The following is a 23,879-nucleotide window of genomic DNA, read 5'->3' on the forward strand; positions in this document are numbered from 1 at the left end:
AAGCTTAGTACACAAGTTATTCGGACAGTTATTTCACTTACAGTTACCTGTGATCAGATCTCTTAACAGGCTAGCCAGCTAACTGAGAGGTGTGTATTTTTTTTTTTTTTTTTTTTTGCCAACACTCCTCTGGTTTTTAAAGCAGAGAATAGATTTTAAATGACAGCACGATGCATATATCTACTATTCCCAGCGTACTAAGTAAAAAACTATAGATCTCATGGCAGGTCTACTTGAAGGTGGCAGTTACTCTCTTTGTAAGTTGAAACTCCCATCTCAACTTTTACTGCTTTTTACTTGTGGCATGTTATCATATTATTTCTTTCTTCTTTGAGCAAAACAAACAAGAACAAAAATAAATTAAGTCCAAAGGCTGATCTTTAATTAAAGTCATTTCTTTAATTATAAAGTTGTTCTCACTTAGATACGGCTGCATGGAAGGAAAGCATAATCCACAGACACAGAAGAAGCTGTTTATGAAGACCTACGGTCATCATGAGCAGTTTGAAGAATGGAGGCCAAAAGGTAGGAGAAAAGAAAACATCACCCTCCCACAACACACACGTGCAAAATCCTTCCCTTATCTCTACTGATACTTCAAAAAGTTCTGCTTTGATTTCTGCTATCATTTGCCTACAACGACAGCTAGAACTACTTATTCATAAGTAGAATCTACCCTCCCTTATCAGTAGGCTGCAAAGTGAAGCTCACTCATCCTTCTGCTCTGTGAATTTTGCTTCTGTTAATGCAAAAAACACTGCTTTCAAAAGGAAAAGCAAAAAATTCATACAAACCCAATCCAGCTTGCAATCTCAGTGGTTAACATGCGCTGCTGGGAGAAACAACTTTAACACTAAACTCATATTTCTTGGATAATCTGAAAATAGCTACATCATAAGGTTTTTGCGCACTACTCACTTCTTACACAAATCAGATACTGAAATGAGTGGTTGTTCAGATAGTTGCAGCACAGAGCAGAGAACTGCCCCAGCTGGAAAGATGAGCAGTTTCTACTGAACTGTTTTTCATTCAATTTACTTCCACATTCTAATTCACAGAAAGCTTAAATAGCTCTAAACCCAAATAGAGAATTGAAAACTGTCAAAGACATCAATTAGATTTAATTCCAAAAAGATGTTCACGAATACAGGAAGGGTTCTGCAAGCCAAGAATCGCAAGGGGTAGCAGTTGTTCTATTAAAAAAAAACATTTTCTCCATAAATAGTCATTTGGTCACAAACCAGAAATGCTCACTTACAATTTATAAGTTAGTGTACCAATCTTCAAACTGCTGTTATTATTAATTACCGGGAGAAAAGTTTTCCCACCTGTGCTAGTATGGAACCAAGGGGGACCACAGAATCATAGAATCTTTAAGGCTGGAATCACACGCCTACGATCACAAAGTCCAATCATCAACCCATCACCACAATGACCACTAAACCACGTCCCTAAGCATCACATCTACATGTTTCTTGAACACAGATGAACTAAGACACTGCTTACCCAGTTCTTAGCAGCCTACGTGTAATTGGAATGTATTCTTTTCAAGTAAACATTGGCTCTGACTATTCTGGCAGTAAGGAAAGCAAAGAAAACACTTGTAAGTGTTGATGTTTTCTGACAGCCCCTCCCAGATAGCTGTAAGCAGCGCAGGTAGGATACAACAGTACCATGAGCTTGCAACTAGCTGGACTAACTTGAAACAATAGTTTGACATTAAACTGTTATTTTCCAAGAGTTTGTTTGGTTCAAGTTTTCCCAAAAATACAAGGCTATGCAGTGGTACCTTTAACCATAATTCCTGATACTTTGTCTGATCAAAGGGACACCTAGAGTTTGAAGACAACTTGCTTGATCAAACACTGCTAGCTGTTTTCTCAGTTGTTTATTTGCCTCTCTCTGATATTTCCTATTAAGGAGTACAAACAACACTCTGAAACTAACAGTGAATGAAGCAAACGTGACCCAGGAATGCTACGCAGAGCGAGCGAGGTTCTCAGGAAGGGTTGCTGTTGATTTCCTACAGCAGTTACCACACAATCTTTAAACCGAAGTGTTTGTTGCCGTTTGGGAAAGATCAAGAGGAGCGTTGTCGAGCTCAGTGTTTCAGAAAAATAAATAATTATGTCAAAAGTATAAACCCAAAGACAAGTTTCAACAAATCAACCCAGCCAGCCACCCCTACTCACCCCCCACTCCCCCCAGAAAACCCACAAAAGAACTATTTTTTCCCTCTAAAATAGTGAAAGTGTTCTGAAGTAATGATAGTGTCAGTTCACCTTTAATAAAACAGCCTAGGCTATACTAGCACTGGAAAGCTTAATCTGAAAAGCTACACTGAAAAATAGGAAAAGCTGAAACAAAGGAACATTTTCTTAAATGAGGGAGCAGGTTGTGGCGATTTCCTCCCCCTCAAAGTTTCATTCCTCCTGAGCTAAAAGTACATAATACACTAACTACCCTTTTTTCCATAAAAGCATGAAAATGATCAGCACTCAGGAAATTCTGATGGATTTAAGGTTTTCCTATGCCAAATACTATGCTGTGAGAAAGTATGAGCAAGCGTATTTAGGGAAATATTATGAAGTCATAGCAACAACTGTCACAAAAAACACGCTATTTGTACAGCACAACTTAAAAATAAATGGAACACTGAAATACCAACATCAAACTGTATGAGTCATGCTGCTCTCACGCAATAGAATTATTACAGCAGCCAGTTCTTTAGTACATTTTTTGTTAGGGTTTGGTTCTCCCATCTTTCAAATGAATTTGCAGGGGTTTCACAATGAAAGTCAGTTACACGTTGATATTGAGGGACATACGCTTAACTATGAAAAGTAAGCTTGGGAACAACTCAGGCTGCCAGAATAAAATCTGGGAAATTTAGATCAATAAGACAAAAGAGATGGCTTCCACATATGATCAGCTGCATTATATGTAAAAAGCTGGGAGTTCTTCGGTCAGCAAGGCTTTAAGTAGCAGAGCTAGTAACTCCATGAGAAAGCAAGGTGCGCACACCCAGTTCCTGCACTCCCACAACTTGGCTTCAGGCACTCCAGCTTCTTCCACAGCTCCAGGCCCTCTCTAGGAGTCCTACATTGCCTTTTTCTTGTTGAGCAGGCAGTAGCATGGTGCTCCGGCAGTTTCTGCCCACCTCCACGCTGACTTGCCAGCCAGCTCACCAAGCACAGTGCATCATTATTGAGCCCACACTAGCAATTTCTTGAGCAGGTACATCATCTCATTAAATCTTTGATATTTTCTGTCTCTGTGCCAAAGATCTCTGGGATTTTCATTACAAAATAAAGTCTTAGTGTTTTATTTGTCAGAGTTTTACCTGTGTCGTAGCAGACACAAACCACCAAACGTGAGACAGCATGGAGAAGGTGTTATCAGCTCACAGCCCCTGGTGGTGTTAGTCACAAAGAATCTGAGCACACACAAGTTAAGAGAACTTACATAGCCCAAAACAAGCCACAAATGCCAACTGAAAAGAGTAACTGGATACTAAATAGTAAATACTGTAATATCTACAGAAATGGCACGGGCAAGGAAGGCTCAAGTTTCTCCACTTAGTGATTATTAAGACACTAGGAAACTGACCAATAAACAAATGAGATTTATGTATAAAAAAAGCTTCCTCTTGAGGGAACATTCTAGAAATGCTATATGCTAAAAACTTCAAATTTTTTTCTCTACTGCTAGTGACCTCCAACATGAAAAGACTTGCTTAAATCCTGGGGATTTAACAAATGAGAATTTTAGAAAATATTAACAAACAACAGCCAAGCGGACCTTCAGAAACTGCACAGAAAGATCTGAATGAAATATGCTGCTTCCGCTCTCAAGATTTGGTTTTGATATTGTTACCTTGAAAACAATTTACAAAATTCAAAAAACATTCGCTTTGTTCACATTGAAAACACCTGATTTTCTTTTTTTTTTTTACTCCCTTTTTCTTGTGTCAGGTGGTAGAGATTAGCACATCACACGACTTGCAAAAGTCTGTGCAACAAATGCAGACTTAAGATGGCAAAATAATCCAGACCATTCCAAAACTTCTCTTAAAGTGTTTTCCAACAGAAAGATGGAAAACAGTATTTAAAGGCATTCTTCAACCCTCCACTCCCTGCACAACAGACAAATTTTCAATGAACTCTTATTCTAAAACATGTAGAACTGTTTGTTGAATGGTGAGATTTTAATGTTCTGAATCCCCTTAGAAGATGTCTATATTTTAAGAGGATAGCATTAGAAAGGAAAAATAAAATATAATTAAGGTCTTAATGCTGCTTAATGAACCCAACAAAGAGGAAAATCAGGTGCTGGAAGTCTGATATTCCAACATGAAGGACATCTACACATAAAACACTACTTTGCATACTTGAAACCTGAAGGCAATACCATAGCCTTATCCTACAGACCTGATCAACATTTCGCAAAATGTGCAATCCAGATAACAAGAAGGCATGACCTTTCATGCCCCACTTCTAGAACGTAACTGTTTCCAGAACAGAATGAACCAACAGAAGTCCCCAGTGCCTATGCAACATACCAATCATCCTTCTATTCTTTCACGTCTGATAGGCTGCTTTAAAGCAAAACAATCTCTAATCCTATGGCTCTACGTGACAAACTAGTCCACAGTCAAGAAAACTTCAGTCACAGAATGATTTAATCAGTTAGCAGAGTGAGTATGAGATCAGACCAGATTGCTCAGAGCTTTATACAGTTGAGTCTTGAAAGCCTGCGAGGATGGAGACTGCACAATCTCTCTTTGCGCTTCGTCTCAGTGTTTTGCAGTCCTTATGGTGAGGAGAAAAATCAATCAATCCAGATTTAGGAAACCAAATAGTATCTTCAGCCATTAATACTATCCTTGTGTTTTCTTTAAGGACTCTTCAGAAGCAAACTCAAAGACAGTTTAACAGCATTGAGAAGAAAAGCACCTGTTCACATCGCCCTTTAAGCTCCTGTTTGGAAGGATAGAAATTGTCTCTCCGGATCTGACTCAGCAGGATTCCACATTCCGTGACTAGGGAGCAAAATACGAATAAGGGTACGAATACAATTCAGCTTGGACGAGCTATGCACAAAAACTTTCAGCTATGGTATTTTTCTGTATTACTCATTGAAGTCTTAGGTTTTGTTCCATACAGAATAGCAAGAAAACAGAACTTCCTTGTACAGAAGCACATGTATTCACTGGTTAAATAAAGCAATTTAGACATTACTTCTTTTTCTATTCTGTCCAAACAATTTGTTGCAGGAGAGCTCCTGATTTCTTCAGGGTTGCAATTTCTGGATGGCTTTACACAGTCAGAAAAATACAATCTTTTAGAAATACTGTAAAATTATATACCAAAACCTGCTAGAATCACAGATGAAACTCCGTAGCTGGAAGTCCATACATGAATTGGAGTAGAGGAACAAACAATTTCTTTGGTTTATGCATTCAAGTGACATCTAGGAATTTTAGCCCCAGGATGTAGCAACATCAAACCAAGTTCATTCACTACTATTCAGTGCTGTAAACATATGACTTCATGCTAGTAATACAAGTTAGGCCTCAGACTTTTGAGGCCACAGTCTCAAATCAACAGCTTTGTCTTAATTCTTATTCTCCAATCTATAAGACAGGTAGAATAGCATCCTCTTTCATAGAGATTGAAGAAAATCCATTAATTTCCTTCAAAAACTTAACTACAGCAACAAATACAAGGAGAAGAGTCTGTAAAACAGTATCACTGCCTCCTATGGAATTCAGTCAGAGCAGCACAACAAATGATTTTTTGAAAGGTGACAGCAACCCATTTGGTGAACTCTGTATCCTGAGCACCAAGGCAACGAAACTAAGAAATGCATGCTAGCATGATCTGCATTATGCCTTCTCCTCTGTGACTGAGACAGCATAGAAGCTACTAGCTTGTCCTAGTCATTCATAACTTTAAGAAAGAGGAAGGAGAGATTCCTTACACATCAACTTTGGCCCTAACAAGCAGGACGTGGGTGGGGCTGCCGGTGTGCCTGCACACTGGAGAAGGCCTGGCAATTTGGAGGCAGCTGCAGGCAGGCCCAGCACTGGTGTCAGCCACCCACCATGGGAGTGTGGTGAAGAGAAGGAAAAGACACTCATCTGCACCCAGAGTGGAGGAATGCAGAGGAAAGGTGCTTCCACAAGTGTGCAGCTGCTGCTGGCTGCCCTGCTCCCCATACCCTGGCCCAGGATCAGAAGCCAATTAAGCAAAACACAAAACTAAAAACAAAACAGCAAAAAAAAAAAAACCTACAATAAGTCAAGAATTTGATTTGAGACAGCTTCCTACAACTGTAGGAAGAGGGTAGTCTCTGATACCCACATTCGCTAAAATACTACATTTATAACACACAACAAAGAAAACCACTGAAAACAGCATTAGTTCACTGCCTTTACATGCAAGCAATGAGCAAACATTCAATCCATTTCTAGCACACAACAGAAGTTCACTAAAGCAGTCAAAATTGCCTTGATACTCACCATACATTAAAAAAACCCTACTATACTGATAACAGTATCTCAGTTTAAAGTCACCAGACACATCAACACTGCATAACTGAAGTTCTACAGTGTATACATTTCACAGTGTATAATGTAAGGAATGAGAACAACTACTTTGGTTATTATATTTCTATTTAAAACAGCTTGAATATTTCATTAAGTAAATGAAATTTAAAATTACTGATTAAATGCAACAATCTTTGAGTATTAGGGCACAGAATTCCATCTTTGTAGTGCATGACAAGGGCCCAAACTTTACCAAATAGATTCTCAGCATCAGGTTTCAGATACTTACAGTAAGTATTATCTCACTCGATTACTCTTAAGAAGATAGACCAAAGTTACAAGCTGTTGTTTCTGTCTGGTTTTATATTTGAAGACAAAGCAATTGAACCCTTGAAGCCTCTTAGGGAATTCTCTCTTGTAACTGTGTGTCTTCACTGCAGGCACAAGCAATAGCAGAGCAACACAGTTGTCTGTGAACCAGCTGTCATCCCCTATCATTCTCTCCCTTCATTTGCTGTCGTCTGTGCTGGGTTTCTGTGGCTATTCAAGACCTATCCATCACTATGAGCTCCTATATGCTGTCAGTATAACCTCTGTCTGCATTTTTATAACTGACAGGAGATGACTTGCACAGCAAAATGAGTGACCAGGAAAAATTATATTTTTGTCTCCTCCGTGCAGGCAGATTATTTTAATTGTGCGGTTTTCGCTTTAGCCAGTATAGTTGCTAACCACGTTCAGAGGCTTCACAGAGGTTTCTGATTTTAAATGAAACAGACACCGACCGCAGGAAATAAACACAAGCTTTAAATGGCATGCCTGTGTTGGTGAAGGCCATGAGGCTGATACACAGCTGCACAGGGAGTTCTAGAAGACTCGGATGTACTTATAAGTTTAATATCGTCAGACTAGCCACTTTTGCTTAACTGTAAGTATAAGAGGTGATGCAGTAACCAGAATAAACCATACTAGCTAAGAGCCTCCAAGTCCTTCAGACAGAAACTGCACCTGCACTCACAATGCTCTGCTTAAAGCTGGACAGCACTGTTAAAACGCTCCTACTGTACGCCAGCCCTTGTGATCTCCCGCTCACCAACACTGAAAGTTTTTACTTCGAATTCCAAGCATAAATCTGCACAGAAATTACTTCATTACTACATTTTAGTGTTAAAATATCCAATGCCAATGAAAGATTTCACTGTTGAACATGTTTCTATTGTATTTGATAAAAAAAGGTTTTGTTTTTTTTTGAAGGCCACTACTACACAACACTAAGTGCTTAAATTTGGAGTTGATGCTCATGAAAGTATTCTGATAGAAATTTTATTCCGCCTTTAAAGTAGGGGGGGAAGAAATCAATTACAGAGAAGCGAGAGTAACTACGATCCATAGCAAGAAGAGTGCAAATGGCTACCTTCAGTTTTAATCTTCACAAATCTGTCTGAATACATACAGATCTTTTAGGATGATTATTCAGTGACAAAACGGCGTGCGCAGTTTTCTGTATTTCCATTAATGTCTTTCAACCTCAGCAATCTACCACTAAACAAAGCCTCCAGCTTCGCAGTTTGAGTTCCACAAGCGGCTAGCTATCGCAGGAGAGACTATTTCTTCAGATAAGGAACACATAACACTTTTGAACTCCATCCTGATATTACGAAAGGAAATGCAAACAAGTCCCTAATCCTAGCTACTTCATGAAGGAAAAGGAGCATGATAACATGAGAGTATTGTACTCTGATTTCCTCAAATATGTTTCTGAATAAAGAAAGCTCAGATCTCTCAGAGCAAGAAACATAATTAGAAAAGAAACAGACTGCCTACAAGATCTAGAAGTCTTTCCGAAAACATTTCCTGTCCTTCAGAACGTACTGCAAAATCTAAATCTCTTACATTTTTAGACATCCTTTAAAACAAATGCTGCTGGAGAACGTGTGAGCTTTTACAGTTTTGAAAATACAGTGCAAACTGGAACACATATGCAGTGTTAGAAAAGCGTGACAAACCCAACAAAATAATTATGATTGTGTACATGCAGTTGCTACAAATTCTATCAGAAGTATAAGCACCACAGAATGAAGATTATATGATATGTATTGTATTACCAGTGATTTCAAAAACTTCAAGCATTGATTTAAGATAAACTTTGACTATCTTGTTAATATTTGACTTTGGAACTATAAAGCTGAAGTAAAGCATCCCTAGTTTGTTTAATTTGAAAACAAACAAAAAGCACTAAGAGCACCATTACTGCAGTTAAGAACTCAAAAACAAGTCTGCTAACAAAGCACTGAAGTATCCCTTTTAAAAAACATACTCTCAAGTTCGCAAACGATATAGATATCACTTCAGAAAGTATTTTTTCAGCTATTTTATCTCATCCCCCTGGAGGATGAAAACACATCATCTTTCTATAACTCTTCTCTAAACATTATTATCTCCAATTTAGGTTAGCTTTGATACACTACACCAAGTGGTATCTTGCTTCCTGAATCAACAACACTTCTTGGCAGATTAAGACTCCCTCCTGAAAGCATTACTAGCAAACGTTTCCTATTAGGATTCTTCTGTAGAAGAAAGGCAAAATTAGCGATACATCTGGAGCTGAAATAAAGGTGACCTTGATACAAAAAGAAAGTAGTCACCGAGTAACATGAAAAGCCCTAAACTATAAGCATTATGTTTTCACTTCTATGAGCTGTGTATACTACATACTTTATCACACACTTACTGTGTATCAACCAGTAACTGTTGAAAGGAGACAACCATTCCCCAAATTCTCTCTCCAGATTTTCAGATGGATTTCTGTATTGATTGTTCCTAAAAACAGGAAAGAAAGCATTGTTAAATAATCAAATTTTGCAGACAAGCACAAGAAATAGGCTAATTTCTATTTTTTAAAAAAGCATTTTAAAGCAATCATGAGAGATAAGTGATGCAAAGATTTCAGTACAAGATTTTTCACACAAAGTAACTGATCCCAGCTTTAATCTGTATTTAATTCTTATGCAAACTTTGGAGGTACAACTGACACATACTGAATACCACCTGCACATTCTTCACTTAACAAGGAAAAATACAGTATAAAGCATCCTTGAATAGTATCCTTCACTGACATTAAATGCAGAGTCTAGCCATAACACATTAAGAAATATGTAACTTCCCATTTTTGTTTAGATGCACAGAAGAGAAGCAATATATGGGAGCAATTTGACAGCAGATTTTTTGGTCACAAAATACGTGTTTTAGATTTTAAACCTTGAAACACTGACTCGTTATAGGAAAAAAAATCCATTCTAAATATTCAGTTCCCAAATTCTAGATCCAGGGCTGTAAGGGACTAAGACCATAAGACACACATGTTATGCTGTTCAGTATAATACTAAATGGTAGCCTTCTAAACAAGGAAAATTGTTCCTTTAAGAGACTGAGGGCTGGGTTTTTTGTTTGGTTGGTTTTTAATCAAGAATTCACTTCTTTCGTTGTTGGAAAAAAAAGAACAATAAAATTGGCTTTCAGTAAATTTCTCCAGGAAACCACCTGAAAAAACTCTTAACTGTGGAGTCAAGATTTTTTAATTTAAACTGTTATTATTATTTGTTGTATTCATTATTATTTAAATTATTTGAAAATTAAATACTAAACATTTAAAAGACATAAAATTTTAAGTCAAAGTTTTACACTATTTAAAACCGAGTGTTTAACACATTGAAGTGCAGGAAAAATCCAATTTGAATAGAAGTCTTCTAATAGAAGACTTTTGAATAGAAGTCACCTTTTTAGATCCCGTGACATCATCCACTAATTAACATGTCCTGTCAAGGTCTTCCAACATGAAAGAAACCTTACTGTTTAACTCCATATAAATAAAATTGAGATAAACGTGCCTTTAGGTTTGCTTCCAAGAAGCAAGAAAGGGGTAGAAGACCACATCCCTTTAATTTCCAAATTACACTTGGGAAGCCTTTAATTCCTAAGAAACCTTTAAAGTGGCCAGACACTTAACAAATAATAACCCTTTACTTAGTAGAAATAAACAGCAAGCTAAGAACGTTCTTCATAATGAAGAGTTTCATTAAGACTTTGCTGAAATCCATTTAAAATCTACATGCCTAATACTTAGTTCATTCTGCAACTCAGAAAACAAGTTCAAGCAGAATTTGACAGCAGAACAGAAAGAATAGCGCAGAGAAATTGAACAAGAGGATTGCAGTGATGCATCCTCCAGCAGAGAAAATGCACAACAGCATTTACAGCTGCACTGACAAAGTAGCTACAGAGAGAAGTGACGTGTATACAACTGTTCTAAAATGGCATATGATTTAGAAGTAAAAAAGAGTATTACAAGGTGTTTTATCAGAGCTTTGCATCTTTTATCTAAAAACAAAAGGTGTCATGGTTCCTATCTGATCACACAAGTACCACAAAATGTGGACACTGCTGCTCTTAACCAGAAAATCTCACATACGTACACAGATAGATATAAAATAATCATGGCTAGAAGATTTGTGTTTCAGACAGCAGTCTGAGAGCTAGCTTTCCAACCACGATTAAACAAACACCCTTACCCTGACAAATGTTAAAAGCTTTACCAAAATATCACCTCCATTTGGCCAAAAATACTTTCATATCAGCTATGAAGCAGAATAGTGCATTTTTGATTGGAAAAAGCAAAGAACTATTCGATTGGTAAGCAAAAAACTTACCTTAAAAGACATGCCTCAATTCACTTGCATTTTCCCAAACACGGAGCTCAGCAGCACAACTGCACAGGGAGCTGCAGTACCTGCACAGCTCTGCCTGACCTCCACTTCCACAAACAAAATTCTCTCCGAGCACATTTCATCATTTCCTGCCGGCTGCTGAAAACCTTGTCGCTCAAGCTAAGGTCATTTTTTTCACACTGCAGCACTCAAACCAGCACAAGGTTTTCACTCACACATTTCCATACTGCAGTGAAGTTGAATACTCAGGTTTACTGTAATCTTAAGAAATGTCCGCTGGTAAGCAATATTAATGAAAGGTGCTTTTAAAACATGCGACTGCCTTAGGTGGAGAGCATTCTTTTCAAACACATCAGTGAAATACGCAGGCATATTTTGCAGACGCGTTGCTTAGGAAGCAGCTGTGTTGCTTCTGCGTTTCATACTCAAAAGCTGTGTTTTTCCATCTCCGGAAATATGGGGCTGTAATACTAATCAATGAAATACTGGCATGTATTGAATAGAGGCACGTCTAAGTCCTTAGATTAAGGTGAAGCATGCAGGTCTTCTTGAATCTGAAGGTTACGTTAAGCAAAGGAGCTACCGTTCTTTATGTTAAGAGAGAACTGACTTAGAGACCTCAGTTGAACTGAATTTAGCCCGAAGACTCTAACAGCTATTTCTCTCTCAAGACAGAGTACTGTTAGAAACTGAATAAATGCACTAACAGCATGTCAGCATACTTGGCCTTTTGATATTCTTACAGACAGACAGGTGATTATGCTTGGCAGAATCGAGTACTACTGACTGGGGAGGGGGGAAGCCAGATGCACTGCTGAACCTAGACGAACCTGTGTACTCTTCAAGTACTTGGTAACTCCTGCTTTTTTTTTTTTAATGTAAAAATCAAGAAAAAGGGATAGAGAAAGCAAACCCAAAAATAGGCCTTCCTATATACTCTCAGAGGGGCACCGCTGAAGATGATAAAGGAGAAAAGATCTAGTAAAGTAACTCCATTTCTAAGATAGCAATGCACTCATAGTTAATTTAAAACACTGTAGAAGCACCACATTCCACACAGAACTCTTGGGGCCTTTCGGGATTATTTGCTACTAGACAAAAAGTAGCTTTTTAGGGGAATTACTTAACGCACGTTCAGTGGTAGAAAGATCCTACAACATCAGTAACGTTTGGTAGTATAGCTTAAGCTGAATTTTTGAACAGAAGGTACAGAACTGCACCCCAGGATCCTTGCTAAAGCAGAAATAAAATAAGCACCCCCATAACAGCTGATTTAGTTCAGAGCCCTAATAGCTCTACACAGTAGCTTCAATTATTAGCTACGCTTTCTGCAGCCATTACCCCTTCAGCCCTGCTAAAAAAAGGCAGGTCAAATGCACACGTGACATTCTTCAGTTCTCAAGATATATGCAAGAGTGGTTCACAATTTTCCCCCATTCTAACAACATAAAAACTGTTAATTACTGAAGGTAGTCCTACAACCTGAAAGCAACATTCTCATCTGGGAACAGAGTCAGAAATGTTATACATCACTTCAGCAGTGTCATATAATTTCTGGCACTGATACAGAAATAATAGGCCTCTGCAGCATGTAATTCATCAATGTACAAGCAGAAAAAGCACAGGTATACATAGCTGTGACTATCCTTCTTTCCAGTAAACTAAGAATGAACTGCTGATTATTCTTTCCAGAACAACACAAAAGATCCATTCATGTATTTCAGAGTCAATGATTGACCATAACCATGCAAATGAACCCATGAGAGTGATTCATATTTCTGATTTAAAAAGATTAATTCGGATTTTAAACCGAATCTGTCTTCTGAAGAACAGTTAGGGTCGTTTACATTGTTTGCATTAAGGGGGGCGGGAGGGGGGAAGGGAAGGCTTTATTGCTACTTAAGTTGCACTGACATGGCCATTAAAAAGACTCAAATTCCGTTTAAACAGATTTTCAGCCCAGTGAATCCAAGGCAAACTAGCCAGGACTCCCACGTTTCTAGGCAATTTCATTTTCTGATCCTCCAATGGTAATTACTGCAACAAGGACAAAAGATCTTTATTTGCCAGCTAGTAACTTATGCAAAACAGAATTGCTGACCTAGTAGAATTAAATAACCCTCAAAAAAACTTAATTTTTAAAATAAATCTAACATACAAACCTGCTCTTTCATGTAAGCATCACTGAAGTCTTACCATATACGAAACTCATTGGTCTAAGCTACCTGGAAGTATCACTTGTAAGTATTGAGGTCACAGATCTCCTTTTATCACCATACACGTAATTTGACAAGATAAGCTAGAAGCAAGTTCAGCTCTGCGTGTGTTTTCATTTTGTTCTTTAAATCACATGCAGTATACAAACCCACTTTAACTCCAAGGTACTTCAAAATCTAAATGTTTCAGTGAACAAAACAAGGCGCTGCTTTAAAACAATCACATGCGATGGAGATTAGGCAAACAAGAAGCTGGAAGTTTTCCTTTGGCTGTAAACATTTCACTAATCTCATTAGTAGTTTAGAAAATGCAAAATAGCAGCCAGCCTTCCTTACAATTTTCAGAGATGTGGATTCACTTTAGTTGTCCTTTAACAGCTGCCAAGCATACAAGTCACTCAAATGTAGAATCTCAAAACACAAGAATGTGAACAAAACGAATGCTTAGTTTACTCAATCAATCTCAGCCTAGTCTCTTCTGCACATCTCCCCCTTCTGAGGAAAAGGAAAGCTTTTAATGATGTATTCAATTAATGCTTGACTGATGTACAAGTAGGTCAGCCACCTACCCTACAATCCAAATTGGACTGAGGTTCAAGGAAACCGGGACAAGAGGCCCCATTAACTACCATTCCCGCACTTGCCGTTACTGCTGTGCTTTTTAACTTAGAGACTGGGCCATCACTATGAGCATGGAGACTGCAGCCTTCAACCTGCACCTCAGCAACAATCAGAAGACAGAAATCAGAGTTAAACAATACAAAGTCGAATCAATTGCTCTCTCAATATTAGCATCTGATAAACACTAATGTTGAAAATACATATACTTAAGACTACTTCTACAATAAGTATAGTCTAGATCCAAAGTGCTGAAGCAAACTATTAATAAAGACACATAATTTTTTACTTCCTTTGTTTTTCATGTATACTGCTGATTATCTTCAGCATTATAATTCCCAAATACAAAAACAATGGCTACCAGAGACAGAACTATGTTTTTGTATGAAGCAAGGTAACCTGAACTAATCAGAACAGAAAAGTCTGCTATCGCAGAATTAAATTATTCTGGAATTAAAATATCAAACTTGCACACACTGAAAAGGAATGGCTTAAAGACAGATTTTTAGAATTAACTTTGCATATAACCATGCACATGGCTTATACGCACACAGAGAAGAGTCAGACGTGGAAAGTAATTCTCAGTGCCACAGTTTTTATGCCATCAGCCTAAAGCTATGTTCAGCACCTTGGGAATTTTCAGCAATCTTATAAAGGTGTTACAAGGGTCTACCTTCAATTTCAGATTTTACTAACTAGGTAGTCCTGTGCTTATGAACTCAGCCTGATTACCTGAGCAGATCACACACCATATTTCCCTGAGAAGCTCTGAGTTGTCTCCCAAGATCTGAATGCACTGTGTGGGAGCTGACAGCTAGGATGGCAGCACTGTGCTCATTTCCAAGCACAGAGGGCACAGAGGCAGGCAGGGGTAATGACCTAGACAGAGCTGCACTGTGACATGACATCACGAAGGCAGAGCTCTACATCCCCAGTCAGACCCACATCTCAGCCTGTGTTCCAGAATAGTTCGTGGTTACTGAAATGAGTCACCTGTCTAAATATGATTACTGCTACAAAGTCCTATCTGCATATGGATTGTCAGTTAAGAGTTTGAGCAGCAGAAGAATAAAAAAAAAGAACAGTTCTGTCTGTAGTGCTTAGTCAATGAGTATTACTTTGCATTTAGCTCTCTTTACCATATGGTAGACGGAAGAATAAGAGAGCTATATTAGAACTAAAAGCACCGCAGGAAAAAGCTTCAACATCAAAGACAGTGAAGAAATTGTGATAAAATACATGAGTAACATACCATAATGATCTCTTTCATAATCACACTCTTCAGTGTCACAGGTCAAATGAATATGCGTGTCAGCAGAAAATTTGTGAAACTTTTCTAGTTCTGGTTCTGAAGACTTAGAACCTTAATGCAACTGTCTGATATATGCAGCATTAAAAAAAGTAAGCTTGCACATAGAAAATTGTCTAAAAGCTCTTCATTTCATATTTCTGCATGCTATTTTTCAATTTTTCATGATTTTTAAAGGGTTTTAGAGGAAGGCAGGCACTCTTAGTACTTCACTATGGTTCCTACTTTAAAATCAGTGACAAACTGTGGTCAGCCTAAACAGAAAAGCATACCAGATCCCAGAGGTTTTAGACTGACCAAAGTCCAGTTAGACCCACAAAGCTCAATGTCAGCACTGGAAATAAACAGCAGAGATGATATCTCTCAATCACTCATCATCAGCTTTCACGGGAAGGTCACAAGTTGCTTGAACCCTTTAAGAGAATCCCTCCAGTAACTGCAGCTATGATTTTGGTAACATTTGCTGAAGGCTCACCATCACAAATAACCTTCACACAAACAAGCAAGCTCTCAGCCCACTGTTGCTTTCAGGAGCCACCACCTGTCCTTACTCCTCAATCTTACAGGTGAAAATCCCTAAAACAAACAAACAAACAAACCAACCCTATGAAATTTCACAATACATTTTAAAATATACTGGGGGATATATATTTCACATTCTCATTTACTAAACTTATTTCAGAGCATGGAAAGATGACTTTTAGACATAGGTCTCATCCAAGAAAAGAACACAAAAGCCATGAAGGAGATTGTGAGCCTAGACGTAAGACTTCTTGGACATTCAATTAGCATGACTCCTGGTACAACTACCTGAAGGGTCCAGAACACACTCCTGTTAACAATGTTTCATTATTTGTGTTTAACTTGAAGTTCAGGTTTCTCTACTTGGAAGATAAAACAATAGCCATCTCATTGCAGCAAAATATCTGTATACTCAAAGGAAAGACATCCAAAAAGAAAAATGATAGTATTGCTCTTAAACTACAAGTTTTACCGCCTCTAAAAATCATCAGTGAAAAGCATGCTATATAGACAATTCAAGAGATTAATAACTTTGATGTTCTTACAGTCAGTTGTATTTCATGTGCTTGCTTACCCCATATACACACCTACACGGGTAGCCCTTTCTTCCCCTCTCTGCCCTTTTTCTTTATTCTTTTGGCTTTATGCTATAGTAGAAGGCCACACAGTTGAATCATTTAGCCAGAGCCACTGCCTCATCTTTCAACTAAAAATTTTAAACCTGAAGAAAAAAGGCACAGTAACAAAACATTTTTCTGGTACAAGAGAGAAGTTGAAGATGTAACTAACTTATGAAATGACACGGGTCTTCCACTAGAGACTGCTTCAAGTAAAGTAAACCAGAAGCACACAGGTAACTAATAGCTTGAAAGAACATTCATTTTGCATATAATACTAAACTAGAGTGTCTTTGTCCTGGTCTTGTTATATCCTGGTATCATAGAATTATAGAATGGCTAGGCATGAAGCTCAAGGATCATCAAGTTCTAACCCCCCTGCAATTACTATAAACAATTATGATTAAGTTAATGTGAGATTTCCCTTCAATGACCCTTCTGTTGTGACTGTTCCTTCTTCCCACTGGAAGCAAGCCTTCAGCTCTGACAACTCTGAGTTCCCGTAGGATCTTTGAACTACATTTGTTTCAGAACAGGGCTCAAGCACGACCTTTGTGCCATCAGCCAGAACCCCCAGATCCCTTTCCTGGGGCTGCTCTCCAGCCTTCCGACCCCCCTCTGGACATACAGCCAGGGCTGCCCCACGGACACAAACAGGCACATTCTTTTCATGAAGCTCATATGGCTGCTGATAGCCCAGCCCTCCCACTGGCCAAGATTAAAACACAGATCATAGAATCCCAGAATGGTTTGAGTCGGAAGGGAAATATAAGACCATAGGCTTCCAACCCCCCTGCTGGAGGCTGAGACACCTCCCGCTAAACCAGGCTGCTCAAAAACCTCTCCAAGGTCTCTCTGCCTTCGAGGGGCTCAACAGCTCCTCCAGGTTATCGCTGTCCACAAACTAAGCATGCACTCCAGCCCTGCATTCAGACACCACCTCTAGATCAAACCTTGCCATTACAGAGAAAGGAGGTGAGGGTGACAACAAATGGTCTGATCTTAATTTCTTTCTCTGGCTGTTTCAGGTACTGTAGAGGTAGCACTGCTGAGTAGTAGTAGTAGAAATACAGACACAACATATTTGGGCTGTACCTGAGTTTGAACCCATGGAATGGAAAAATAAATAAATTAAGATACGACAAGCTTATTTATTTCAATGTATTTGCAAAAATATCTTGTCTTAGTCAGCCTAAGCTGTAGGATTACATGGACTTCTTGGTGTGGTTTAACTCGGCAGGTGGCTCAGCACCACACAGTCCTTCACTCACCTACCCCTTTCCCAGTGGGATGGGGGAGACAACTGGGGGGAAAAAAAAGATAAATCGTGGGTTGAGATAAAACTACTAAGATAAAGGAAAACAATAAAAGATGTGTCTATATGTATATATGTAGATAGACAGACAGATACAAATAATGTCTGTAACAAGAGGTGAATAAGAAATTGCTCACCAGCCTGCAACCAAGGCTCAACACCTCCTTCAGAACTCCTTCTGCATGATGTCAAATGGCACAGAATATCCCTTCGGTTAATTTACGTCAGCTGTCCTAATTCTGTTCCCTCCCAGCTCCTTGGGTCCTCTGCTGAGAATGGCCTTGGCTCTGTCCAGCACTGCTTAGCAGCAACTACAGACATCAGTGTGCTGTCAGCATTGTTTTACTGCTAGAACCAAACCATAGCATCATACCAGCACTCTGAAGAATACAATTCCATCCCAGCTGAAACTAAGACACCGATAAGCCTTATTCATACCCACATTTGTCATTAGCCATTAGAAGTCCTAGTTCCTGTATCTTGCTGTCCTTCAGGCCCACACTGACAGCACCTAACTCTTCTCCCTTATATTTTTCAGTTACTCCTCTACTCCAACCCACACTTCAGGAGAGATTACCCACAGCTGCTGGAGCACTGCAAGCGAAGAGTAGCCCACAAGAGAAGAGATGTGGCTGCCCCCAGCCCTGCGCTGCAGGAGGCTCCGAATGAGAACCCCTAGAGGAGCAGCCCAGGTGCCCAGCCCACGCAGGGAGTGGCTGCTGGGCCTGAGAGGAGCCTGCAGGCAGCGCAGCCACAAGGCACACAGGCAGCAGCACCCATGGGGCCCCCACCAGCCAAGCGCCCCAAGAATGACACCCCTCGAGCTCAAGCAGGCAATGCTCACATCCTGCCAGGCCCTGCTGCAGCACCAGCGTGGGAACAGTGCCAGGCTTTGCCCCGCTCCACACCGCCACCAAGCAGCAGCCAGATGCTGGGTGCCACTTGCGCTCCTCCAGCACACCACACGGCTCTCTGCCCTTCCTGCTCCCCACTTTCACACCTGGCCATCCTCAGCAGCAGCTCCCCCAACCCCCAGAAACACCACAGCTGCAGGCTCCCTGGGCCGCCCTGCCTTTCCTTGGCTCCTGCTTTGTGATGGCCATGAGGGTAGTGGCCATGATGATGCCACCGGACTGGCAGCCCCAGGCAGCCCCGCACTGCCCAACGTGCACCTGCAGCCAGCACTGGGCAGATGCCGGCCATGGGACAGCCCCTTAGTGTGGGACAGCAGCCCCCACTTACACAAACCTAAGCTGTAGCTCATAGGTGCATAGTTCTGGAAATAACACCTATCAGTAATCAACCTTCTTAGTTCTCATACCCCTTGGTTTATGTATTTAACTATTTACTCATTCAATTCCTCCGGAAATTAAATGTTTCAGTAATAAACCTTTTCTGTTGTCATGTCCATTCATAAAGTCATTTGTTCATTTCATGGTGAAATCTCAGACTGAATTTGTGTTTCGTCTCTCAACAGGCAACAGTAGCAGTGCTTCTACCATCGATTGAATAATTTTCTCTAAGTGTTATGCTCTAGATTCTCTGCTGTAGAGTAAAAGACTGGGTAACATTTGCACGCCTCACGCACTGGGAGAGCTCCTCCTAATCACAGAACCACAGAACAGCTTGGGTTGGAAGGAACCTCAAGGATCATCAAGTTTCAGCCCTCCTGCCACAGGCAGGGCTTCCAACCACTAGAACAAGTACTAGATCAGATTGCCCAGAGTCCCGTCCAACCTGGCCTAAAACACCTCCAGGGCTGTGGCATCCACAGCCTCTCTGTGCAACCTGTTCCTGTACCTCACCACACTCGCAGTAACAAAGTTCCCCCTGGCCTGGCATCTAATCTAAATCTCCTCTCTAATTTAAAACCATACTCCCTTGTCCTATCACTATCTACCCTTGTTAAAAGTTGATTTCCCTCCCACTTACCCAACTTTTAAAAGGAGAAGACCACAATGAGGTCTCCCTTCAGCTTTCTCTTTTCCAGACTCAACAAGCCCCATCCCTTCAGGCTGTCTTCATAGGAGAGGTAGGTCCTCTCCAACAGCTCCACATCTTTCCTGTGCTGGGGGCCCCAGACTTGGATGCAGTACTCCAGCCGAGGCCTCACAAGGGCAGAATAGAGAGGGCAACCCTCTCCCTCACCCTGCGGGCCACCCCTCTTCTGATAGAACCCAGGATACCATTGGCCTTCTGGGCTGCAAGCGCACACTACCAACTCATGTTCAGATTTTCATCAACCAGGGCCCCTAAGTTCTTCACTTTGCTTGGCTTAACCTTATTAGGCACACATGGCCCCACCGTTTGAGTTTATCAAGGTCCCTCTGGATGGCATCCCTTCCTTCTGCTTTATCAATTGTACTGCTCAGCTTGGTGTCATGAGTGAACTTGTTGAGGGTGCACTCAATCTCATCATCTGTGTCACCTGATAAAGATGTTGAAGAGTACCAGTCCCAAGACAGACCCTCAGGGGACACCACTGCAAAACAGCACTAAACCGAGCGGGAACTCTCACAGTCCAGTAACACAGATTCCAAAAACATTGCAAAAAAAAGCTTTTCTAAAGAATCTTTGAATTTCTACAGCAAATTCTTTCTTCTGAGGTGCTGAATAACAATGCCTACTGCTGACAGGAGCAATTTGGAATTGCAACACAAGAAGGGCGATGTGACACCAGAAGAGTTCCCAAGGCTTTTTCGTTAGGTCTCTTTGGTTGCTTATATTAAAGTACACGAACCATATCCCTACAACATTCATTAAAAAAAAGTTTCTAAAGATAGCCTTTTCAACATAAAAATAGCTCAGCAAAGACAACCTTCTGAATGCCAACTTGCAGCTTTGACTAAACACTACCAAAATCACTGAAAGTGTGAAACTATTTCAAGTCAGTGAAAGTAACTCCACATGGATTCAACTGGAAGATGCGAACCAAGACACACCATTACTGTCCTTTTCCTAATCCCTGGGAAAGGTACACGTCAATAGACACTAGCACCAAGTAATACAAGTAGGACAGATTGAAAGGAGAAGTCATACTAATAACCCTGACTCAAAATAACCAGAATACAATCTACAGAAGGGATCTTTCAGCTTCATGAAAAATTTCTGGCACAAGGTCAAAGATGGATAAGTACAAATCCATAATATTTTTCTGTAAGATAGCACAATGAAAGCTTATCTAAATTCTGAAGATCTCTAAATTCCTCTTTCATAGTTCTCTTGTCAGCGTATTTCAATGACACAATACTGCAAGACATTATTCAATTTCAAGATCTGGATGCAAGTTACTACCTGAATTCATTCAGCTTAATACAGACAGCCAGTAACTCTATATGAGGTTGTAGATTCCAGCTAAAATTGGAGAAATCCAATAACCAACTCTTAAGTGGATTTTCAAGTAGGTAAGGTTTCACTTGCTTCAATACTTCGGTTTCAGGAGGCTAGCTTTAGACGAAATGTGAAGATGTACATTGACACGTGTATGCCAAATCACTACTTGTATTCATTTTTTACCCCATTTGATTTTTTTTCCCTAAGAACAGAAAATACTCAAAGAAAGTTGGCCATCTGGGGAGCAAGATTTAAAAATGTCTTTTTAAGTTTATGCAGTTACATTTCCAGCAACCCTTTTAGTATACAGAGCTACATAAAGCTGCTTAGTATGTGGAACTGGGTGATGTTGAAATACATAAAAGTTGCAAGTTTCATTCCTTCCTCTTCTAGGACAGAGACTATAGCCAGATGGAGATTTTTCACAGTACTCCCAATTTAAACACATATGCTGACTGATGTAAGTGCTTAGGTGCAATATGCTATTCTTTGCACATTCCTTTAATTCTCTTGAGCCAGCATAGCTGCATAACTCAAGAAAATACCTAAAACTTAATTCATTCCGGACAGTGAACCAGGTTCTAAAGAACAACACAGATTTGTGGAAGATGGAAATTATTTTAAAACAAGATTAGATTCACAATCTCCCATTTACTATATGAAAGAACAGGACAGGCAGCAGCTAACCCTCAACAGCCAAGAGATAGCACTCCCTGTTCAGAAATTTTATGCTGTTGGTAAACAATGGATACAGCTTTAATGCTACTTGTATCTGAAAGAAAAAAGAATAGCCACTACTTCAATTCTTACTTTTGTTGTTGTTCTCAAAAGGACTGTGCAAAGCCCACTACAGTTGCCTCAGACATAAATAATTTTATTTTAAAAAAGAGCACACACAAGTCTGTGAGAGCCATCACAGCAAAGCAATTTAGCAACGGCTGAAAGTTTTACACTGCTTATTTCTCCCAGTTTGCAGGTCAAAGTATCGTACAAACCCATTTCCCATTGCATTTTAAGCACTGCTTCAGAAGTTTTTTATAACAGCATGATGCAACTTTATTCTCTAACTGTTCACTGCAATAAAAGTTCAAAGATTTGTCTGATCCATTATTTTCTGGATAAATTCAAAATGCATTTTTACAGGAGCATGTCTGTAAGATCTTCAGCTTTAAAGAGCTAACCTGTACATTAGCTCTTCTTGGTGTTTTTCCTACTCAATAAATTGTTTTCCAGTGAGTATTCCAGCCAAAGTAGATACTTCACACATCCTTGAAAGTTAATAATTTCACAGAAACTTCATGAACCTCCCAGCTAAACTAGTAGTATCACTCACAACTCAGACAATCTCAGATTTATCTTAAAGGATACCATACTGCTACAGCATTATTCATTTAAAAATGCAGCACATCAACCGTATGTACGAAATATTAAATAAATGCTGAAAAGGAAAAAAAAACAAACACACACAATGAAAATACCTTTAGGTGTACTTGAAAGGATCAAAGCCTGCTTGACTTTTCCATCTGTCTTTGCTACACTGTAAGATCTCTTGGAAATGACCTAACTTCTAAAAGTCTTGCTAAAAAAACAGTAATTCTTTTGAACAATAAATTGGTAGACATTACATGCTAAATTTAGCACTCTTTGTGATTACACAAAGTAAAGTCTTACTACAATACTTATTAATATGTAGAAGAAAACTTATCTCCCATACAGCTTCTTTTGCAAGAAAGAGGAGGGCAGAAAAGGACAAAAGCATCAAAGACCTGCAGCTGCAGTTTTAGTTTTTCTACAGGGCTAGTTAAAAGAAAGCCACTAAACTGTATTCTTAGAGAAAATGAGACTACTCCCTATTTTAATAGGATGATCAAAGTCAATAGCAAAGAGGCTATGGGTCGCCTTGCTCTGAAAAGAAAATCAATTCTTAATGAAATATTTGCTTTATACATTCACATATATAAATTATTACCATATCAGAGCTGTTCCTGACTCAACAACCATTAGAACTACACTCCACAGATTTTACTCATGATACTCATACAACTCATATGACTTAAATACGACTAGAAACGATGCAATAGCCTGACCTAAACCAACTGCTAAAAATACAGTAATTAGATACAGACTAGATACACATTGTTCTCCAATACTGGAATATCACAAGCTTAAGCAGAAGCAGCTGCTCATATGCTACTTTATCCAAAGGATTTATTAGCCAAATTTGAAACGATTTTAAGATTCACATACAGATCCTTTAAAACTGTACTGATTGTCCTTTGTCTCCTCAAATGCGTGCTTAGGAACAGAAATAACAATGAACAGACGAGGCTTCCATGATATCTGCTGAATGAACTTTCATCTTTCACAACGTAGAGTACAATTAAACAAAGAAAGGAACAAGATATTTTGCAACACTGCTCACTCTGCTTTCTTGGAAAGATATTCTCCAATAGCCAATCTGTACACTTGTTTAAGAAAACCAAAACCAAAACCATCATGTGGAACACCACATTGCTGGGAACAGCTAAGAAAGCAGGCGGGGCTGCATCACAGAATAAAGGTAACAGAACGATCCAATGAATTCTATTCCATTATTTTTTGTGGGAGAGAAAAAAAAATTGTAGAGACTACAATATGGCCAGGAAGCAATTTTTCCAGTCTAGGAAATAAGGGAT

At 39.4% G+C, this 23,879-nt stretch overlaps 1 protein-coding gene across 4 annotated transcripts in view; it reads right to left on the bottom strand.

Moving 5' to 3' along the window:
- PACSIN2 (protein kinase C and casein kinase substrate in neurons 2) overlaps positions 1–23,879 on the bottom strand; it is a 65,937-nt gene that overhangs the window by 33,140 nt on the left and 8,918 nt on the right. For 3 of the 4 annotated variants that reach the window (XM_021392521.1, XM_021392513.1, XM_021392500.1), the window contains exon 2: positions 9,282–9,370. The exons of the other annotated variant lie outside the window; for it this stretch is intronic. The gene's annotated coding sequence lies outside the window, so the exon portion shown is untranslated. The remainder of the gene's footprint in view (positions 1–9,281; positions 9,371–23,879) is intronic. 4 annotated transcript variants of the gene reach the window in all.

The sequence above is a fragment of the Numida meleagris genome, chromosome 1, assembly GCF_002078875.1.
Source record: "Numida meleagris isolate 19003 breed g44 Domestic line chromosome 1, NumMel1.0, whole genome shotgun sequence".
Lineage (NCBI taxonomy): Eukaryota > Metazoa > Chordata > Aves > Galliformes > Numididae > Numida > Numida meleagris.